The sequence below is a fragment of the Perognathus longimembris genome, chromosome 28 (genome assembly GCF_023159225.1).
Source record: "Perognathus longimembris pacificus isolate PPM17 chromosome 28, ASM2315922v1, whole genome shotgun sequence".
In the NCBI taxonomy this organism is placed as follows: Eukaryota; Metazoa; Chordata; class Mammalia; order Rodentia; family Heteromyidae; genus Perognathus; species Perognathus longimembris.
In genome coordinates, this window is record NC_063188.1 from 103188708 (window position 1) to 103212481 (window position 23774).

At 41.4% G+C, this 23774-nt stretch overlaps 1 protein-coding gene across 4 annotated transcripts in view; it reads left to right on the forward strand.

Annotated features, from left to right (window-relative positions):
* Rai2 (retinoic acid induced 2) overlaps window positions 1–23774 on the forward strand; it is a 60161-nt gene that overhangs the window by 19795 nt on the left and 16592 nt on the right. Inside the window, exon 1 of one of the 4 annotated variants that reach the window (XM_048336199.1) lies at window positions 8827–8920. The exons of the other annotated variants lie outside the window; for them this stretch is intronic. The gene's annotated coding sequence lies outside the window, so the exon portion shown is untranslated. Of the gene's footprint in view, window positions 1–8826; window positions 8921–23774 lie in introns of those variants that run through there. 4 annotated transcript variants of the gene reach the window in all.

Here is a 23774-nt window from a genome sequence, read left to right on the forward strand (position 1 = left end):
ATATTTCTGTACAATGGGCCTGGCAAGATAACTGACAAGAATGCACAATTCCTAATATACAGGAGATATCCAACATCTGTAGCTACTAGTGTTTGCCATTCTCTTTTTAGTGGCCATTGTAAGAGTCCTTGAAATCCTAGACTGTTGCCTTTCCCTTTCCATGTGCAAGTGTTCCATCTATGAACATAGGAGGATTTCCAATGAGTTGCTTCATGCTTCTGTATTAAGTAAATCAGAAAAATAGCAAACAATTGGGTAGCCTTTGTAAGAATCTGTTCTTGTACTTCTCCTGCCATTACACATGCCTCCTAAAACAGGACACCTGCTGTGTTATAATTGTGTGTTCCCATAGCTGACTCTCCCACTCGACAGCAAATGTGCCTTCTATCTTGGTGTCCTTGCATGGACCCCACAATTTGTATAACTTAGAAATCAGTAACTATTGGTTCAATAGGTGAGCCAATGAATGAACAATTAGTATCATATTTTACACATCTCCGTCCCTTTATCAGCCATATCTACAGACTCACCACAACCTCTCAAATAGAAAAAGCAAACTGAAGGATAGAATTCCATCTCCAGCTTTCCACATCTCTAATGTTATCCCCTGACAGAGACATATAAGTACTGGTTCTGCAAAGTGCCAGCTAAAGGGAAAAAATGACACTTGCTCTTAGTTGCCATGATTAAGCCCATGAATTCACAGGCTAGGGTATAAGGTTCTTGGGGATGGGGAAGTGACAATATATGCGCAGAGCAGCTTCTTGTCTGCAGATTTCGTTTGAGTTATATGTGTGTTGGCATCTCTTTCACACTGAATCTGATGAGCTGGCATTTATTTTTGACAGCATCTCAAATCTTGTGAAAGTCAGAGTGGGTCTGGCATTGTTTTTTAGGAATGGCTCAGATGGTGGCAGAACAACCTTGATAATAAAAGAGTGTCTTAAAAAATATCTCTTCTCAAAGGTCTTAAAAAAAACCTAGAATGTCAGCAAAAAAAGAGTTTTGGAGTTTCCCAGAGCAAATGATGTTTTTAGCATTTGCTTTTTTGCAGACTGGGCACAAGTAAATACACAGAGTCATTGAGATATGTTTCCTTCTCTCATGCACGGTGGCAGGGATTGCTCATTGTTCTGGACACTCAGCTACACTACATTTCCCAGCTAGACTACATTTCCCAGCTTTCCTTATAATTGTATGTTTGACTTCTGGCCAATGCAATGAGAACAGAAACCTTTTTTTGTTGTTGTTTCGTTTTGGTGCCACTCCTGAGGCTTGAATTCACGGCCTATGCATGGCCCCTCAGCTATTTTTCCCCCCAAAGGCTAGTGCTCTATCACTTGACAGTTCTACTTTCAGTTTTCTTGGTAGTTAGCAGAGATAAAAGTTTCACTCACAGACTTTCCTGCCCCAACTGGCTTTGAACTGCCATCCTCAGATCTTAGCTTCCTGAGTAACTAAAACTGCAGGCATAAGCCACAGGTGCATGGCAGGAATAGAATGTTGTATGCACTTCTGAACTAACCATACAAACCTTCCAGACACCCCCCTCCCCAAGTTCTTTCTTCATCCACTGGTTGTCTGAGATGGGACAAAGCCTCAGAGTCATTATAGAAGCCACTGTTAAGAATTACAGAGATTGGCTAGGAATGCGGCTTAGCTGTAGAGTGCTTGCATAAAGCCCTGGGTTTGATATCTCCGCACCCCACATAAACAGAAAAAGCCAGAAGTGGCGCTGTTGCTCAAGAGATAGAGTGCTAGCCTTGAGCAAAAAGAAGCCAGGGACTAATTTCAAGCCCCAGGCTGTCAAAAAGAAAAGAAAGATGACAGAGATTCTTCTGCCTGACTGATTTGGAACATCCATCTTGGACCATTACACAAGAAAGAACCTTCCATTATTGAGCTATTACAAGTTTGATGTTATTTGTTAGGCAGCTTATCCTACCTCAGCTAAATTATATTCCTTAGACTTCGTTTTGGAGTGGCTGACAGTTTTCAAAGGACTTCTATATATCAGGGGTTATAATGATGATAATAATGATTTCAATAGCCCTGTGAAAGTATCCTAATTTCACATCTATAGATAAAACTCCAAGTGGGAAAAGGATATCATAGCCACCTTGGGTTGGTATACAGAGCAGCACCTGGGAGACTGGCACTGAGGCTTGTTGATGGAGGAAAAGGTAAAGGGTTCCAGGGAACACAGCTAGGAAACTGGACCTACTATTTAATCTTTCTCTGCTTGGCCTCAAGATCCAGCTGCCTCTGAGAACCAGTAACCTGAGACTTTAAAAAGAATAGGTGGGAAACCAGTAGGCACTTAAGGAACACATTTCAGTCTCTTAGCCTGTATTTCTGTTTGGAGAAAGTAACAGATATTTAAAAAAGAAATCTTATGGACATGTAAAATAAATAAAGGGACAATCTTGTAATCTTGTTTTTTTTTTTTAAATTACCTGGGTGCATCCTTGGTTTTGTTCTTGGAGTTCTTTTGTTGTTTTGTTTTGGTATTGGGAATTGAACTCAATATCAGGGCCTATGTACTTGCTAGGTAGAGACTCTACCACTTGAGCCACGCCTCCAGGCCTCTTTTAGGTGGATTATTTTCTTGCTTTATGCCCAACTGGCCTAGGCTGTGATCCTCCTACTCTTGCTTCCCCAAGTTGCTGAAGGCTCATACCACTGTGCCTAGCCATTGTGCTTAACCTCAAAGCTGGGATTACTGGTGCCTCCATTGCACCCAGCCACTGAGTGAGATGGAATGTCACAAATGTCTTTTTTTACCCAGGCTGACCTTGAGGCCCCTCCCCAATATCTGCCTGCCAAATAGCTAGGAACAGGCTTGACCCACCAAGCCAGTCTATTATTCCTGAGGTTCTTAACACACACAAAATTAAGTAAAAATTACCTCACATTTTATATAAAAAGTTCCATCATGTGAATTTTTCACTTATTTTTGCTTTAACTAAATTCATTAGACTTTTTTTACAGTTTCACATGGCATGTTGAAAGTAATTACAACAGTGATATAACAGTCATTTCCATAACATGGAGTTCATTTCACTTAGCATCATCTTATGTGTTCATAAGGGTATAGCTATTGGGCTCTTGTGATCCTCTGTTGTGACTAGCCTAAACCTGTGCTAATTCTTCCCTATGAGGGAGACCATAGAGTCCATGTTTCTTTGGGTCTGGCTCATTTCACTTAGTATAATTTTTTTCCAAGTTCTTCCATTTCCTTACGAATGGGGCAATGCCATTCTTTCTGATAGAGGCATAAAATTCCATTGTGTATATGTACCACATTTTCCTGATCCATTCGTCTACTGAGGGGCATCTGGGTTGGTTCCATATTTTAGCTATGACAAATTGTGCTGTGATGAACATTGTTTTGCTGGTGGCTTTAGTCTGTTCTTGTTTGTTAGACTGTTTTTCTACATCAGAATCATAGCAATTTCTGTCATTCTTTGCTATGACTGACGAGTATTTTTGGTAATAATCTGTGATCATTCATCAGTCCACTTATGTTGTTTCTAACCCTTGTGATACAGAAGAGCTGTAGCAAACATGTTTGTGCATATATTTTGGTGGAGAGATTCCAAAGAAGGAAATGGGAGGGGCACTGATTAACGGTTTTCTCTGTCTTTCACATTTTGAGACCTTTTTTTGCTGAAGGTCAATAGATAAGAACAGGGACACATTATATTCTTAGTTGTTCAACTTAAGGAAACAGAAGAGTGAAATAAAGTTTCTAGAATCTTAGAAGGATGCAACAGTGCTGCAAGCCCTTGTCAATGACTATCAGCAAGGAAGTACAATTAGCTAAAAGGCCAAGAGTGGCACCTTTTGGATGTTGGCAGGTTTCTCTGTATTCTCCTGACAAGGAAGTCAGCATTGTCTGGAAGGTCAGTGCTCTGTACTCAGGGAAGCAAAGCAAGGTTTGTATGAGCAGTGGCCTCCAGGACTGAAAAAATGGGGGGAGCAGGATGTCTAGACTAGATGGCACTGCAACATTCCTGCTGGACTGAAGCTGACAGTTGCAGGACCGTCTTTAAAAGAGGGCATAAACCTGATGTGCCTGGACAGCTTTCAGGGTGAACAGGCAGCTGCAGGCAGATGTCTTTGTCTGCAGGCACAGTTGTATGTGCTCTGAGATGTCCCTGTCTATAAGGAATGTTCCTGGGATGATGATGATGATGATGATGATGATGATGATGATGATGATGACGACGATGATGACGACGATGACAGTGGCTGTGGTTGCAGTGGAGGGAGATGATTACCCAGACAATGCTCACACAGCTCAGAGCTGATCCTGTGAGGAGAAGGGCTTGTCTTTGCTCCGTGTGTGTATGTACACACTCCCTTATGCAGGTCTGTGCAGTGTGATGGTGTTGTGTATCCGACTGAGCTATGTAGGCGATGTATACAGTGCTACGTGTGTGCCTGAGTCAAGTGGTAACATGGAATGTGAATGTGGGTGGTGCTACAGACATGATTAGGGGATGGCTGTGGATATGATGAGAGATATGAATGTGCGTGAACATGTGTGTGTATTGATTTAATCACTCAAATCATTCGTGATAACCACCAAATGCTCTGTGCTCATTTTGAGGTTTTCCTTCTGTCTTTATCATTTCCTGTGGCAAGAATGCTAGCTTCACCCAAGAGAAACTTTTCAACTATATTCTGCCTCAGGAGGCCAAGCTTTAGGGCTTAAGTTTCCACTGATCACAATGACACACACACACACACACACACATACACACACACACACACATACACACACACACACATACACACACACACACATACACACACACACGAAGGGGGGGGAAGCAAGTATGAGAGAGAGGCAGTGTTCTCTAGAGAAGACTGATTTTATTTGATTATTCCTTTTACTTAATCTAGGGTCCTGTTTTAGCTTCTTACTAACATATCTTTGATACATATGTTAAGATATGCAGAGTACAAAAAGTACGTGCTAATGTGTTTGTATGTGTATTCAGCCATTGAGCCACCGCACATCAGAATAGAATGGTTTCAGCACCCTAAAAAGCTCCCATGAGCCCCTATCTAGTGGAACAAATCCCTCAAAAGCAAGCAATATTCCAACTTCTGTCCCTTGAAGATTTGGTTTTTTTTTCTGATCTAGATTCCCATAGAAATGGAATCATGAATGTAGACATTTGTGTCTGGCTGTGTTCACTTAGATAATGCTTATAAGATTCATTCATGTTGTTGCCTCTATAAGTAGTTCCTTCCTCTTTATTGCTGGATAGTATCTTATTGTATGGATATATCACTGTTTGTTTATCCATTCTCCTGTTGATGGACATCTGGGTGGTTTCCAGTTTGAGGCTATTGGAAATAAAGCTGCTATGACTATTCTTGAACATGCCTTTTGGTGGCCATATGTAGAGCTGTCTTAATGTTGCCTGTGATAGAATTTGAGAAAGATAGAGCTTATAAAAATAACTCTTTGCCAAGAATCAAACAGTAACAACAACAACACTTCCCCCCGCTCAGCATACTCCAGCAGGCTTCCCTGGAAGAATGAAGTAGTCAGTTGCATGAAGCTGGTATTTGATTCTGACTGCTTCTTATTTTAGGAGATAAGGCTATTGTACACTGGGAAGGGAATGGGGTTTTCTGGGATGCAGAACTCTGTTGCAAAACACACATCAACTCTTAGGATTCCAGTATTTATGGAGCCAGTGATTAAATTACTCCTTGGAGGTACACTGGGGGCTTTGGAAGGGCCACTGGCTGCTTCAGGCTCTATGGGTTGTGGTTTGGACTCCAGTGCCACGATTTGCCAATTTGGCACAGAAGACTTCTAAAGACATCCAGTTCTCTCTGCAGGAGTTCTGGACTTGGCAAAATCCAGCTTGGTGTCCATCCACATGACATCAGGGAAAGTTATTTAAGACATAAGGAAGAAGAACCCACAGGCCTGCACCTGTACAATGGTGCTTTTGAGACTGGAGCATCCACAACACCTAACTCCCTGCATGCCTCTCTCTGTAGCAGAAACTTTCTTACTGGCCCCATTTCCTTGGCACTCCCCTCAGCCTGCCAGTATATTTATTGTATACTCCTGCAGCTCTCTCCAAGACTTCAGGATTGGCCCTGGGAGCACAGATGGAGCAAGCAAGATGCTTGGGAACTTATGATTCCAAGAGCAGCTCTTAGCCAATATCACAATAGATGTTTCATCTTCCTCCCACTTGGTAGAGGGAAGCCTATGGTTAACTCCGAGAGACATGGAGTTTCCATTGGCCACAGCCGTTAGCTGCCTATTAATGGATCAGCTGCCTTTCCTTCCTGTTCATGTCCCCATTCTCCCCGTGGGTGCTGCCCAGGATCCCCTCCTACATACATTATATACACCTGGATTTGGGAGTCTCAGCACTTAATTTTGGTGGATCCCAAATTTAGCCACGTCCCTTCCCCAAGGAGAATTTTTCTCTGGCCCGTGCATTAAATGTTTGAAAATGTTACAAACTCCATAGTATCCTCTGTATCACTTGCTCTGGGGTTCAGCCAAGCCACTGCCAGGCGCTTTGCTGTGAAGAAGTTTGTGCCCAGGGGCTGGCCCAGGGGAGGACATGAATAAATACTATTTAATATTCAAGCTGCAGTGAAGGCAGATAGCCTTGATCCCATTGCTTCTAGGTTGCTGCTATTCCCAACACTGGGCACGATGGATGTGTAACTGCAGAAAGGCGGGGAAATAGAATCATTGAAGACATGAAGGGAGGGGTTTGGAGGGAGTAGAATGTATGGTGGGAGGTGGGGGGAGTGGCTATTGCTATTTAAAAGGATTTTAAGCTGCTGTCTGGCTCTGAGGATAAAAGCTTATAAAAAAGACTGAAAAGGGGGTTGGGCACTGGTGGCTCTCGCCTGTAATCCTAGCTACTTCGGAGGCTGAGATCTGAAGATTATTGTGATTCAAAGCCAAGCCAGGAAGGAAAGGTCATGAAACTCTTGTCTCCAACAAACTTCTCAGAAAAAGCTGGAAGTGGCGCTGTTGCTCAAGTGGTAGAGCACTAGCCTTGAGCAAAAGAAGCTCAGGGACAGCACCCAGGTCGAGAGTTCAAGCCCCAGGCCCAACACACACACACACACACACACACACACACACACACACACACACACACACACACACACCTGAAAAGAACACATGAATTGTATCTGTAGCATGATAGGTTGGTTTCCTTTCAAAATAAAACAATAAAATCAAATAGATTTGATTTGTCCAAAGCAGAAGACTCTTGAATGATTTTTTTTCTCTTGATTTTCAAAAGAGCAGTTGTAAAGGTACATGTGAGCATTTTAAAAGAATTCCGAAAGTCCTTTTGGGGAGAAAAATCATAATGCATAAAACAGTTTGCCCAGTTCCTTCTTAATCTTTCCTTGGAGGGATATTTTCCTACATAACTTGAGAGGGAAAAGAGGAGGAAGATGGGATTCAAGGTAGCAGGATATAATTAGCTATAACATTTGATGATTAGAGTTTGAATTTGTGGTCTGGAAAGATTAACACGTGGATTTATGTCAGTGTGGCCGGGGTAATCTGGAGGCCTATGGCATTCAAAGCAGACAGGATAGCACAGTGCATCCATGCTAAGGGAAGGAATTTCAGGGCATGGATAAAACCCAGGTTATGGGAGGATCATGAATGATGGACGGAGCATGAATTTGGGCTTCAAAGGACTGCAGTTTGCCTGGTGCCCCTCACCACCCTGGGGCAAATTTAGAAGGACAGGAGATGTATAAATTACTTTCTATTAACCTTTTCCTAGCAGCTGTACTTGCCTGGTCTGATCCAGCACAACACCAGACACATTTTCGAATCGTTTTTTCTGTTTCACTGATTACAGAATTAGAAGCATCTACTGTCTGGTAAAAGTAGGTCATGGGAGTTCCTGACTCTGCTATGTTGCTAATAGATTTCTGAATGGCAGCGTACAGGCGCCTGAATGTGACATTTAAGCTGAAGAACAATGGTGATCACTCACTGCTGATTTTGCGCTTGAGTCATTCTTTTCTCCAATAGGAGCTTGTGTGGGAAGCTCTCACAGATTACAGGTACTGGGGAGAAATTAATGAGGCTCTCAGATGTTCATTGGAAAGCAAAGAAGTTGCTTGTTATTAAGGTCTTATCTCTCCAGGACCCCTCTTCTTGTAGCTCTCTGCCACTTGCCTTTCTCAGCAAGGCTCTCTTCCCTGGACTACCATCCCAGAATCCATTTCTGTAGCTCCTGCCATAGTGACTAGCCTTCCTTACACACAGGCCTTCCATCAGTGCATCTATCTATCTGCCTGTAGGCTTCCTTGCAATCCAGAATCACCATCTTGCTGCTCTCACTCTGCCTTTTCCCCAACCTCCTATTTTCTTCTCTTGGCTAGTTTTATTCTATTCCTCAATATTATTCCAGCTTTAGGATACTGTTGGCCTCACATACCTGATAGAAAATAAAGCTGCTTTGCTTTCTAATAAAATATTTAAACCTTTAGATTTCTTCCAGGAAAAAAAATTAAGTGAATGATAATGTCCTAGACCTTGCCAAATTTACCATATGAACAGTGCTGTGGTAAATAATTATTTACATAGAGCATGCTGTGGGTGTCTCGTTTGTTCTCTCTTCTTTTTTGTTGTAAAAATGCAAACAATTTTTAACCACTTCTTTCATCTAGCTCCAGACAATGGTGATCAGAATCATATCTGCTCCAAACCTATTGCTTATATGTGATCATGTTTAATTTGAAAAATAACAACCCTGATTTCTCTGAAGTCTCCTACTCACTCAGAGCTATGTTGCTGTGGGGTACCCTAGAATTCAGAATTTCCTGGAGGAGGAGAATGAATACATCAATATGATGATGTAATAAAATCTTCTTAAATAACAACCAGGTAAATAAATGAACAAATACATGACCTTTGAAATAATCATGTAAGGAAGTGAGTCCAGCATACAGCTGGCTGGCTGCCTACCCTTGACTAATAGGCTGAGAGATACAGCTGCTAGGGAGATCTTTGAGAGTGAATCAGCAATGCAGAAATCTGTTTTCATAAACACACACACGAGCACATGAGCCCACGTGGACACACATAACACACATACACATACATCTTCTTCATTTGGCAAACCCTCATTTTATTGGGATTGACAGCATTGCTTTTGTCAGGCATACATTTAACAAATGAGATTGAATAACCAGCCCACTCAGTTTCATTTAATTTAATTTGACAGGCAAAGCAGGTAGGTAGAATAATGTATTTACAGAGAAAGTAACGATTCTTTCCCTGAGGTTAAATGACATGGTTTGCTGCATGAGAGTTTTTAAAGCATTATCTCCTCCCTTGCTTTTGTATTTTTGTTGGGCTTTACTTTTGAAATTGAGATATAAAGTAAGTAAAATGAAATCATCTTAAGTATACATGTTAATAAAAGCTTGCTGCTGTATACATCTGTAAAACTATCATTCAAATCAAGATATAGAACATTCCTAGATTAGTGAGTTCAGTCTATATCTTTCTCCATTCCAGTCCCAGATATCTAAACAGAAAAGATGATTTTTGCCTGGGTTTAGACTTCATAGAAAGGATGAGCTGGGTATGTGTGGCTCAGGTGGTAAAAAAAAAAGCCTCTTTCTAGAAAACACAAGGTTCTGAATTCAAACCACAGTGCCACCACCAAAAAAGAAAGAGAGAGAGAAAAAGAGAGGCATATTTTACTTCTTTGGCTGGTTTCTTTCACTCAGTGTGATCTATTTGAGGCTCATCTATGTTGTTGCAAGTATTCGTTTATTCAGTCTCCATAATTGCTCTGTACTAATTCCATTATACATTATAGCAGTTTATGTATTGCCAGCGGATATCTGGGCTGTTTCTAGGGTGTCTCTGGCCTTCATTCTTCACTTACATTTTCCAGCTAGTCTATAGAAGGGCATCCTAGAAATAAGCAAGATAATAAGCCCATTGTTGAATTTGTTCCCAACTGATGGCCAAATCCATTCGCCACTGCATAAAGCTTTCTGGACTTGAGGTGATGAGGCTAACTGGGGTTTTCTTTCCATTAAGACTCAAGGTTATCTTATCCCATCCCTGACAGCAATGTCCAGTGAGCTTGATAAGCTCTAGTGCATCATCTCCTCTAACCCTGATATAGGGACAGGTGGGTGAGCTTAGGAAACAGATGGCAAACAGGACCTAAGATGGTTTGCAGGCATCCAGGAAAGGAGAGAAGCAGCCTGTCGTCTGTAGTGCACAGGTATCTGGCACTGTGCCTACCTTTGGTCAGACTCAGGGGTGTGCTCATAAAAAAGCTGACCAGGCACTATGGCTAGGGTAGGCATTTGTCATTAGGCAGAAGCAGGGCGTGAAAGGATGTCACCTTAGAAGGCTGCTCCCCCTCCCACTAGCTGACAGGCAAGCAGAGCAGCTATAAATACAGGTGCGTCAGGGCTGGGAACTCCTGGAAGGGGTGAGGCAGAGCTGCAAGCTCAAACTGGTAATGTGGAGAGGTAACCTGTTTCTTGGTACCACTCTGGCATTGTCCTAGTTCAAGCACTGAGAAGTTTCTCAGTCCTAGGCAAGCCAAGGTGTTTGATGGCCCTAGAAGTGGGAGCCCTTTTCACTCACTTGTCTGTGAAGTCAGTTAATAAACATCAGCGCGCTTCTATTATAGACCATGGACCTTGCAAAGTTAGGGATCACTGGTGTGTTCCACAGTATCTCCTTTACAGACAAAAGAGAGATTTAAAGAAGTGATTATAACACAGTGCAGTACTTGCCTCAGTAGGGATAATAGAGCAATAAGGAAATGCTGCAGGCTCTGGACCAAATGGGAAGCTAAGCTTCTACTGGTTTGGTTTTTTTTCCACTTTATTTTTTAAAAACACTTTTATTGTTATTGTAAAGGTGATATACAGAGGGGTTACAGTTACATAAATTAGGTAATGTGTACATTTCTTTTTGAACAGTGTCACCTCTTCCCTTGTTTTCTCCCAGTTTTCCCCTCTTGACCCCCTCCCCCCACAAGTTGTAGAGTTCATTTTCAACATGGTGTCTAGTGAGTATCACTGCTGCTTTCATTCACCCTTTGTCCCACCATTTGTGTGCTACTGGTTCTTTATCATTCTTTTTTTATTCTGGGGCCTGAAGCCAGGGCACTGTCCCTGAACTTTTGTGCTCAAGAGCCCCAGATCCACTTCCAGCTTTTTGGTGATAATTGGTAATTGGAAATAAGGGTCTCATGGATTTTCTTGCCCAGGTTGGCTTCGAACCTCAATCCTCTGATCTCAGCCTCTGAATAGTTAGGATTGCCTGGCTGGTTCTTTATCTCCTTAGCATTCGGAAGAAGTGAATCCACTACTGGTTCTTTATCTTTTTAACATATCCACAGAATTATAGAGCTTCCCAGACAAGCAATTTATATCAAACTCTGATGCACTTATAATGACAGTGGAACAAAGAAGGTTGGTGGTAAGGAAGCAGACAGATTGAGGCCTGTGGGTGAAATTCCTTCATGTGGTTGTATTTCTTTTCCTTCTTGGAGAATCTATCAGGTGGTGCAGAATGGTCAGTGTGGTGAATAGGACTCTTTGGTATTGTCCATGCCCATAAATCCAGACCAACAAGCATGCCCTGGTAAAACTTCTGCATCTTTTCAGATCACATAGATGACCTGGAGACAGGCAAAGAGGATGGACTGGGGTTAATAATTCAGTATGTTTGTAAACAGGGCTCCAGGGTCGAAAAGCTAGTGCCAGATTTTCTGCATGTTGTGTTACACAGGACAGCATGTACTTCTAAATATCTAAAGCTAATGGACATGTACTCTTGCTTAAGAGGCCCAGAACTGTTGATTTTTTTTAAGAAGCCCTTAATGCACTAGAAATATATGGCAGCTGTTATAAGAGCTAAAAGGCTAGTCCAATGCAAGTTCATAAACATATACACATATGTAACTGAATATTTTACTATCTTGCTAGCAAATACACAAGGAAATAAATCCCTCACCCCCAAACTAAAGCCCTTATCTCCATGGGAAGGTCCAAACATTTAGTCCTGTATCAGAGACACAGCCAAGCAGGACAGATCTTGAATGGTAGCGTCTCTTATCTTTCTCAGCTTCAGCCAGAGCGTGCTCACCATGTTTCTGTAAGGTGTTTTTCTTTCTTGATGTCTATAAAGATAGTTAGGAACCATTTTTCTAGAGAAGAGTTTTCATTGCCTGTTAGAAACAGTATCATCATTGGGCAAATTTCTTTATTCTTTTCTCTACCTTTGCCACAATACAATGAAAACACAGATCTTCCCAAATTGTCTTTTGTTTATCACATGGAAAGCAAGACTCTCACTGGCACCTACTTTGAGGCCTGACCTTTTCTGGGTTCACAAGTGTCATGCAGCCCTTTCCTAGACTGTGGCAGGTGGAGGAGGGATGTCACTACCAGCCTCTCCTGCATGACCTCTGAGCTTTCCTTTTCACAGAAGCAATAATGGAGGCTACTCCATGAGGAACGAAATGCCTTATCCTCCTACAACTTGATAATGCCTTCCTTTGTAGCATGTTCAGCATGTCTTGGCCTGATTTATGATTTTTTTTGCCATCTGGTTTGTTTCTCCTGTTGTTTTGTATTGTTTTAAGTCTGCTCGGGGCCATCTTTAACTAAGTTTTATTTTTTAATACAAATTATAAAAAGCAAATCATAGGAGTGTCATTTGAAGGTTAGGGATGAAAGAGAAGCTTAAATAGGACTCTGATCTTCCCTGTGAAGTCCAGTAGCTAAAAATAAAGTTTCCTTTAACTTTGCTGATTACATAAGAGACTGTGTTCTCAGATGTGGACACTGTGGAATGCCGTAGTTGTTCAGAGAATTCTTGTTTGGGCTTCCTTAAACATTCTGTCGAATAATTAAATTCACTCCGTTCATGGTCGAGCACCTATTGGGTACAAGCCATACGGCTGCATATTATTGTGGACACTTTGTGATGTTGGTAAGTTTTAACCAGAGCCAAGATTTGCTTTTCATCTGATCTAGGCTTGGATTTTCTCTCTAGTAAGTCAAATTCCTTTTTCTGAAGGCAAAGTGGGTGAAAGGAAATGCTACAGTAGGAAAGGATGAAGTTGGGTGGGGGGCATCTTTGTTTTCAAGAGAAGGTACTGTGGGTACTGGGTGCTGTCTCTGTTCTGAGAAGCCATGAAATCTCAGTGACCTGGATAACTATGTCTAAACCATGTTCTTATTAAAACCAGCAGTCCTGACTTTTCCAGACAAAGACATTGCTGAAACAATTCTGGAAATACATTCACAAGAGTGGAATTCATAAATGGAACTGTACAGCCATCCACAGCACCATTTAGACATAAAATTGGATGGGCATAGGGGAATTTTACAAGTATGAATTCAAAGATTTTAAATGAACTTTGTCTAATTTGTAGTAATGATGTAGAGCATCTTGCCGGAAGGAAAACAAATCTCATATCTAAAAATAGTCTCTTAGATGGAAAAGCAAATACAGCTTTAAGCAATGCTCACAAAACATCTTGGTTTCAGATTTGGGAACAGATTTAAGGATCTTGGGCTAGTAGCTGGCACTAGGTAAAGTAAACTGTTCCACATAACTTAGAAACTTGGTGAAGACGTTTTTAAGAGTATCTGACCTTAGAATCACCTTGAGAGAATTTGGGACCTGGGCATTCCTGGACTCCTGCAAATCTTCTGGGTCTGTTTTTTAGATGTCATATGGAAAGTCTTTGTGCCCAGGCAGCTCCCAAGGGAATTCTGAGTTTGAGAACTGTTGGCCTGGTCATTTCTCTGGACATAATCCTAGGTACACATAGACCTTTTTTGTCACCCAGAGGAGGATAAAATAGCTTCTTAGTGTATCCCATTAGCTCTGGATGGTACATTTATTCATTAGCTCAAGCTTACTTATAAATCCCAATCTACTGATACCTTCAAGGGACTGCAAATCAAGTCATATATAGTGCATCTCAAGGTTCATTTGCATGTGTCCATTATTATTGGAGTGAGTGGTCAGAACATCCACCTCCTCCTGGGATGAGGCAGAAACATAAAAGGCTTTTGGATCCCTTGGGTGTCAAGAGACTTAAAAGGATAAATAACAGTAGGAGAATAAAAAAGATGAGTGTTGGTTTGGTGTAGTAGACCCCCCCAAAAAAAGCTAAAAAAAGAACTAGTGAATGAGCAAATCATTCAATGAGCTCTACTCTATGCACAGTGTGACGGCCACTGATAACCTTTCCCCTGACCTAAATACCATTTTTAGGTGGGTGTCTGGAACCCCATTTCACGCATGGAAAGTGGACTGATGATCCTAGGTCACAGAGCTTAGGGACAGAGGGCAAAGCCACCAATCAAAGTCAGACCTTTAGAGTTTAACCACTCCAGCTAGTTCTCCCACTCTTCAGACCCAAGTCTGTCCCTGAGGGGTGTGTGTGTGTGTGTGTGTGTGTGTGTGTGTGTGTGTGTGTGTGTGTGTGTGTTCCATTAAAAAAAAGTCTAAATTTTGGGGGTTTCTGCTCTGGGATCAAGCCCGGAAAGTCTTCATTCATCTTGGCTGGGATCATCCATGTCCACTTCCTTCTCCAGAGACCTCTGTAGTATTTGAAGAAACTAGACAATTTTGCTCTGGTTTGGCATGTTTGAGAAGACATCAAAGGTAGGACCATTTGTTTCTGAATCACACAGGTTTTCCTTCATCTCTAGAATGTGATTAAGAAAAAGAGCTCGAGGAATACCAAATTCCAAGCCAACAGCATTAAGAAGCTGCCAAAGGAAGTGGGTATTAACAGCCTCTGCTCTGTGCCATGTGGGCCAGAGATGCTCTCAGCTTCTCAGTAGGAGGGAGTCACTTTGATTCTAGCAACCCAGAGAGGGAGGCAGGGTGGAAGGTCCTTGCCTGTCTCCTGCATGCTTTGTAGAGTAGATCAGGATGCTCACACAGAGGCATAGTTTTCTTGGCCACTATTTTCTGCAAAGTAGTCTCTGAATAAAGACCAGGGTGACTAGAGCCAGACATGGTGATGTAGGCTTGTAATCCCAGCTACTCAGGAGGCTCAAGACTAGCCTGAGCAATGTTGGTGTGAGGCCCTATCTGAAAAACAAACTGAAAAGACTAGGGGTATAACTCTACTGGTAGAGTGCTTGCATAGTTAAGTGGGAGGCCCTGAGTTGAATTGCTACTACCACTCCACCTTGCCAAAAAGAAGCAAACAACAACAGCGAAAAATCCCATAGTGAGTCATTCTTAGCACTATTGGTATTAGAGTTTGTTTCATTCTTTGCCATGTGTGTGGCAAGGAGCATTGTAGGATGTTTAACCATATCCTTGACCTCCTCTCCTCTCAGTTATGACTATTAAATGTCCCTTTGGTGGCAGGGACAGAGTTGTGCCATATTGATCAATGGCCTATAACTATAGTAGAAACAGGACTGGAGGAAGAAGTCTGCTGTGGGAATAGGAACACTAAGTTGGGAGTGCAACCCCCACCCCACTTTTTCCCTTCCTTCAACTAGCACAGGTAGCACCAGAAAAGAGTGTAGAAAGTACAAGGGACCTTACTACTCAGAGTTTCCTAATGGATGAGAATAAAAGTTCCTCATTTACCCCTTTCCATGCCTCCATGTCTCCTGCTTACCCTTAGAACAAACTGGTGTGGCCCCAGGTACTTGCTACAGCATAGGCTTGTAGTTGAGCATGGCCACAATAACTTCAAGTCCCAGCTCTGCCACTGGATAGAAAATTTCCTATCTTTCATGACTCAATTTCTTACCTGTAAAGTATTGGTAACAATTATCACTCTCTCGCAGAGTTGTTTGTGAGGATTGTTTGTAAATATTTAGTAAAATAACTGGCACATAATAAGCATTCATATAACTGTTTTGTAAATAGAAGCTAAGTAATCTGGATGGGAAAGCTCTGTTAAGTACAGCCACTGAACAAATGTTTATGGAGTGCTGAACTCTATCTTCCAAAGGTCCAGAGTCTGGCCACGGGCTAAAATTAACTTAGACGGGCTTGGAGTCATCATTCAGATCAAGGAGCTCATTTTCTCCATCTCAGCACTAGGGGGTGCTGTGGGAGCAGCGCCCCCTGCTGAGCCCTGTTCCCAATACACTCTCAAAATGAAGTGCTCTGTTTTCCATTGGATCTGCCATTTGGCCTTTACAAATTGAATGATCCTTTGCTATGAATCTGGGATTATTCTGTGCAGTAACAACTCAGCTCCATCTACTTCCAGCTAGGACCACAATCATTGGAACCTGTTACTCAGTATGTTGTGCTACCACTGTGAGAAATCTCAGGTATTACCATCCTATATATACACAAATTGGGAGCATTATCATCTCTCTCTCCCTTCCCCATTTCTTCCTGTGAATAAATATTCATGGAGCATCATCACGGTGCTCACCAGGCATTATACTAGGTGCTATGGATATATGTGGTCTCTGCCCCCAAGGAGCTACCATTCCAGTTGGGGTAGAAGAGTTAGATAGACTATGAATAGTAAACAAAGGAAGAAAAGGTTTACAAATGTTATAAGCACTGTAGCAAAATATATGCAGGACTGATATGAGAAAGAATACTTGAGATGGAGATGGGAGCTGTTATAGAACAGGAAATTTGATACTTAAAGTCTGAGAAGGAAGTAGTTATGGGAAGGTCATTCAAAACCGAGGATATAGCCAGCATAAAGGCTCGGGGGTAGGAAAAAGCGGAGAGCTTTCAGGTAAAGTATTCTGAGCAAAGGGGAAAGTGGTAGGAAAGGGAAAAAAGAAAGTGGGCTTTGTAGGACCTGGTTTTTGTTTTAAAGTACAAGATGCCATTGGAAAGTTTTATGCAGATGAGTATAACAAAGTGATTTATGTTTTATAAGAAGGGAGAGTGGTTAACTGTGTTCAACACTGCTGAAGTGAGTAAGACAAGAGCCAAGATGAGTGGATCTGGTCACAGGGAGGTCAACAAGACCTTAGCAAGAGCAATTGCAAAAGAAAAATAGAGAAGTAGAGTAACTGTTTTCTCTGCCCTTTCATTTTAGAACATACAGTTCCAACAAGGAAGCCACATCCGTATTTCATAGGTTCCAAAATTCAGTAACATTTCTTAACACTTGTTTAGGCAGTTTTCATGGAATTCTTTGGTTTTAGTTCCTCTTCAGTAAAAGACATTGGAATGGTCACATTGATCGTGGTGATGTCATTCTTGATACCCAAGATGTTTACATTTACCTACCACCCACTCCTTTGGTGATTTGCTTATGTAGGTTAATATCAGCCCAGTCTCACACACTCACACACACATACACACACACACACACACACACACATCTACACACTCTTGGCCTCCTTCTATCTGTGACCTTTGTTCATTGCAGAATGGCAGGTCAGGGTGCGTGCGTGAGACTCAGCACAACTCCCCAAGTCTCTTACAATAAAGAGGCCATCCAGGTCAGAGAGAGGCAATCTCAGCCTCCTTGAGTCCGTGTTCCAGTGGCTATTCACTGAGTGGCCTTTCATTTTTGAAAGCCCACCCAGACCCTTAACTTTGCTTGAACTTTTAAGCTCAAGGGTGGTAGGAAATCTTTCAGCATAAATTCTTAAAAAGGCATTTGACAAAGCATACATAAATGCTCACTTGGTGAAAAGTGACTGTAGGAAAAAAAGTATGTTTAGCACAAGCTTAAATATTACCGTGATTTTTATGCAGTCTCCTTCAGCATTTTGGAACCTAGACATTTTTCCCTGACTGATTCTTCCCTTTGATTTTTTTTCTTCCTTGGATTTGATTTTGTAACACAAGAATAATATTTGTTCTGGAATAAACTTCTTTTAAGTGGTCTTACCCAGATAATATTTTTAAATTTAAAGATGATTCTATTTTCTCTTAAGTACCAAGAAATACATACACATACAAAACAGCTAACAGGTTTGGGTGGGATAGTTAGCCCTTTTATATGCATATCTTGAAATTTTGTTCTTCTTGATATCAGCCCCTAATTCAGAACCCAATCATACTAATGTTATGTCACATCCAATGGGGAAGGAGATCTTCAATCCACCTGCATGGTGGTGGGAGATCCTATCTTAAGGGACAAATTTTGCTTCTTGTTTTGTTCTTCTTTGTGTGGGGAGGAGTTTGGTAGTGGTACTGGGGTTTGAACTCGGGAAGTTTGCAATTACTAGGAAGACACTCCACCACACTTAAGTCATGCTCTCTGCTCTTGTTTGCCTTAGTTATTTTTCACATAGAGTCACACTTTTTGTCCAGGCCATGCTGGACCTTGTTCCTCCTATTTACATTTTCTGTGTACCTTAGATGACATCTAAATCCCACCAACTTGTCATTAGCTGAGATGAGATCTTTCTAACCTTTTGACCACACTGGTTTTAAACCATGATCCTCCTGATTTCAGCCTTGCAATCAACTAGGATTATAGTCACGAGCCTCAGTTCCCAACTAATCCTTGATTCTTGACAAATGATAAATGGATTTACCCTAATTGTGTCTTCAAGATGTACTAAATGGCAGGAAAATGTACCCAGTTTTGGCAAACGAAGGTTTTTATTTAACTTCCCTAAGTTAAATACTTATCTTCAATGTGTTTAAACAAGGCTTCAAAGTGCTGACACCTTTGTTCTTAGCACTTGGCTAGACTGGGTCACACACATCATTAACCACACAGGAGCACATTTTTCTGTCAGATCATCCTGGGGCTGCTGATAAAGGACTGCTCTGCTCAAAATCAGACACCAGGCCCTACCTGAATTTATTTCTTAAAGACTATAAATTTTCTCCTACTCTGAAGAGTGCCTTTCATCTTAGGGTATCAAACTCTTGGTCTACAGTGATTTTTTTTATCAGAAACTCTGTATGGATTTCAAATCCCAATGAAAGAAGTATGATATGGGCCTTGCCTGAGGGTGTCATTCTCTTATTTCCCCAAAGAATTGTGATTGCAAGAGCATAGTCATCCTAGAGTATCCATGTTATCTTCCTGTGGCCAGCAGATCTCTCTTTAATCAGAACTTCAGGCATTTGGGAAGAAAGCCAGCTGGGGACTGTATTTCCTTGGGGTGATTCCAAGAGGCAGATTTTCTGGGTCAGTAAATATGAATGCTTTCAAATTGCCCTCCAGAAAGTTTTTAACCAATTTACTTCCTTATCAGAAGACATTTGTTATGGTGCCATATTCATTCATTCTTCCATCCTTCCATCCATCCATTATCATGCACTTAGTGATTCAAACCAAGACTGTATAACACAGTGGACTAATAAAAATTGTTAATAAACCCCACCGTTGATGGGACATGGTAGATATTCTCTTTGGCTCTGTGAAGAACATGAAGATTGTCTAAGCCTCCAGGGGCCTGACAAAGCAGGATACGATCTCTATTATATAGTGGAGAAAAGGGATTCAGACTCGAGAGGAGGAGCCTCATCTGCATGCAGGTATCACCTATGGAGCTCTAACAAACCCCAAGGCCTGGGCTTAACTGTGGATGATTCTGTTTTCACTAGTCTGGGATGTGACTTGGATATACAGGTCTTTCAAAACTTCCCAGTTCAATCTCTTGTCCAGGCAGGATTGACTATCCATCTACATTCTTTTCCTTGGGAAATTTGAGTTAGTGAAACTTTTCCATCAAGGGTTGAGCATGGTGGCACAGGCTTACAACATTAGCTACTTAGGAAGCAGAAGATAAGATATGGATGGATGAGGTTTTAAGCCAACACAGGTAAAAAGTTAGTGTGATGCTATCTGAGCAAAAAAGCTGGGTGTGGTGGAACGTGTATGTCATCCCAGCTACATGGAAGCCACAGGTAGGAGAATTATAACCATTCTAGGCTGGCGTAGGCAAAACCTTGGGACTCAACATTTCAAGATAAGTGCCCTTTGGCTGCCTATCTTTTATTGTTATAACAATATCTAGCCCTATGGATTGCTTGACATGTGCCCCAAACAGTTGTAAGTGGTTTATGTGTTTTATCTCAGTCACATTAACAACCCTGCAGCATCTTTGTATGGTTGTTATTCCTTTCCACTGTACAGATGAGGAAACAGAAGCATTCAAAAGATAAGGGCCTTGCTTATACTCCCTAAGTCAGTCAGCAGATGAGCTGGGTACTTTTATCTCATTTCATTAAGGAAGGTCTTTTCTCTACAAATTGAGAGTGTTTGTCTCAGTGTTATGCTTTCATATTGTCTTCTTTCCCCAAACAGAAGTGGAAATAAATGAGTGTACACATGTGAGACCTACTAGCTTTCACAATGGCCAGTGGCAGAATTACTTAAGACAGATTGCTTAGGAAAAGAATCATCTGACTGCTTATCAGCCAGCAGTTGCAGTCACTGGACTGAGTTGTCTGTCTTGCAGAGACTCAGCTTACGTAACTAAAAGCACTAAAAGCACGTAGTCCTTACTTTGGGCAAAGGATATGACACTCCTTTACCACTAGCACTGACATATCTACATCCTCTCAGACCTGTCCTCAGAAAAAAATAAGGGCAAAGAAATATCTAGGTGTGACTCAGAAGCAGCCTCATTTGATTTGTCTTTGAAAATAAATTGAACTTCTCATTTGCTTATTTTCCGAGGAAAAGTCAGATTCTAGGAAGTCAGTAATTGCCATCTCTTGAGCTAGTGAGTGAAGAAAGGAAGAGATTAACTAGCCAAAAGGGAAAGCAGATTTGAGAAATCCACTTATCCTGAAGTTTTAATAGGGAAAGCAGGTCAGGCTCACTTAAACATCATTAGTCACAGGCACTCACTTGTTTTTATCTTGTACCCAGCTCATAATTTCAGAAGAAAGAGAGAAAGGGAGCCTCTATACCCGTGACCTTACTAATCTACATCATTAAGAATAAGAACTTGTCATCTGTTGAACTGAAGGGATGCTATTAAAATACATGCAGAATCATTAACCTATTACTCAGTTCTATGAAGGTTATTAAGACATATTCTTGCTGCTTCTTATGAAATCATAACATTCAACTCAAATTTCAAAGAATGTCACTAGTATATCTTTTATTTTTCTCTTGAGAATAAATATTACCTGTGAAAAGAAAAATAATTTGGAAATAGTCACATGGATTTTGACATGGCCCTAAGGAGTTAGTCATTAAAGGATGTCAGAATTCTAATTAGCTTTCAAATCATTTTTGTGGAAAAGAACTTACGCTTGGAGGTACACCATTTCACTATATTATTTGTCACCTCGTTGCCTGGAAGCTGCCTGGAGGCAGTTTATGGAATTCAAATCATTTGAAGGTACATAGAATTCTAAATATAATCCTGCCCCTAACAAAATACTTGGCTTAGGGAAGCTCACCTCTTCTGCGCCTTTATTTTTTCACATATAAGAATGAGTCATGGGGCTGGGAATATGGCCTAGAGGTAGAGTGCTCGCCTTGCATACATGAAGCCCTGGGTTCAGTTCCTCAGCACCACATATATAGAGAAAAAGCCAGAAGTGGTGCTGTGGCTCAACTGGTAGAGTGCTAGCCTTGAGCAAAAAGAAGCCAGGGACAGTGCTCAGGCCCTGAGTTCAAGCCCCAGGACTGGCAAAAAAAAAGAATGAGTCATATCAGGTAGACTTTATAAGATGAGATTAGAAGTCTATATATTATCTAGTCTCTTCTACTTTTCTTTCTTACTACTCGGAAATTTTTCCTCTTCTTTCTCCTCCACACAAACATACACATGTACACACACACACACACACACACACACACACACACACACACACACACTTTTCTCTTTTATGGTATTTGGAGTACCAGAATGCTATCATGCCTCTTCTTCTTAAGGGTTTTTGCTCGAATGATTCCACTCCAGCTAGACCTTTCCTAATCACTCTCACATAAGTAGTCCCTTCTCTGGCTCCACTCCCTGCCAATTTCAGTCCACTGACCCAAATTTACATTTCTTTCTTAGTGCTTAGGACTATTGAAATTGTAATAAGTTGGGGGAAAAAGCTAAATAAATGTAATAGAGAACCCAGAGAAAGACCAACATATTGTTCAGTAGGGAGATGACTTCACTAATATTGATTTGATTATTTTAAACTTTGTAATATCAAAAGTGAAACAGCTTGGTGTTGGTGGCTCATGACTATAGTCCTACGGACATAGAAGACTAAAACCTGAAGATTTCAGTTTGAAGTCAGCCTGGGAAGAAAAGCCCATGAGATTGTCTTCTCCAATTAACCACCAAAAAAGCCAGAAGTGAAGCTGTGGCCCAAGTGGTAGGGCACTGAGCAAAAAAGCTGAGACAGAGCCAACGTCCTGAGTTTAAGCCCAAGTACTGGTGCGCATGTGCATGTGCATGCATATGTACACACACACACACACACACACACACACACACACCCTATTTTAGATAAAATGGGTCAAGAATAACAAAGTTTCCTATACCATGGATTATGATTGCACAAACTATGCACAAGAGGAACAAACATAGAAAACATAGAAAGATCATCTGCTGAAAGAGTTTTCTTCTCCTGCTAAGAGGTGTATACACAATCTGGAACTACCTTTGGAGGTCAGGCATAACTCTGATGCATATTCACAAGACATCAGGCAATTTCTACTGCCTGATTTCAACAAGTATTAGTTTTATTAGGGCAAGGAAACTGCCACTTAGAGAAACCAGTCACTTTCCTAAGACCACCCACTTCTCATGGAGGCAAGTCCAGGATTTCTGTGTATCCCTGACTCACAAGTTTATGCCTGTGCTAGTTCCATTTGCTAGTTTGGGGCTTAATATGGAGAATGGAGGATGTTTGAGACTGTGGCATTCTGGTTCTCCATGTACCATAAAGGAGAAAGGGTGTGTGTGTGTGTGTGTGTGTGTGTGTGTGTGTGTGTGTGTGTGTGCTGGGACTTGAACTCAGGCCTAGGGAATTATCTTTGCCAAAGACTGGCATTCTACCACTTGAGTCGCAGCTCTAATTCTGGCTTTTTCAGTAGTTAATTGGAAATAAGAGTTTCACAAGCTTGGCTGCCTGGGCTAGCTTCAAACCATGATCCTCAGATCTCATCCTCCTGAGTAGCTACTATTACAGGTGTGAGCCACTAGCACCAGACAAGACCTTTTCTTTTAAGAAAATTATGTTCTCTCTCTCAAGTAACAACTTTTCTGTACACTGCATCACTCTGAAGCCCATTGCACAGTAGATAACAGCGATTGTTGTCCAAGGACAAACACATTTTGGATTTTGTTTGCTTTAATACTCCCTTTTTCATCCCAAGTACAAACATGTTGGCATTTCTTGGAAAGCAATTTTGGCTTAAAGCCTAATCTCTATCCCATACTCTCAGGCCAGCTTCCCTCTGTTACTGCATTTTGTTTGTGTTTGGGAGCTGATGCTACTTGTTTTATGCCTGGCTGGTACCTTGAGTTGATGTTACTTCCTTTGTGCCTGGCCGGGACCTTTGTCCTTGCCCCTAGTCACTGGCATTCTCTGTTTCACTTCTTTGCTGTTCCCTTCCTCACATTGGGCTCAGAGTGGTCAGAATCCACAGTGTGTGTTCACAGAATTACTCAGGGATTTCCCCCTTTTCTTATTTTGTCTTCTAAACTGAGAAGAAAATTAAATGATTCATAAATGATCAAATGAATCATTGGAAAATTGTATGCATCTATGTGACTACCACTTAGAAGAGTCAGGAAAACACTTGTCACCCCAAAAAGGTTTTTTAGATTTGTGTCTAATCCTTTTCCCCTTCTCT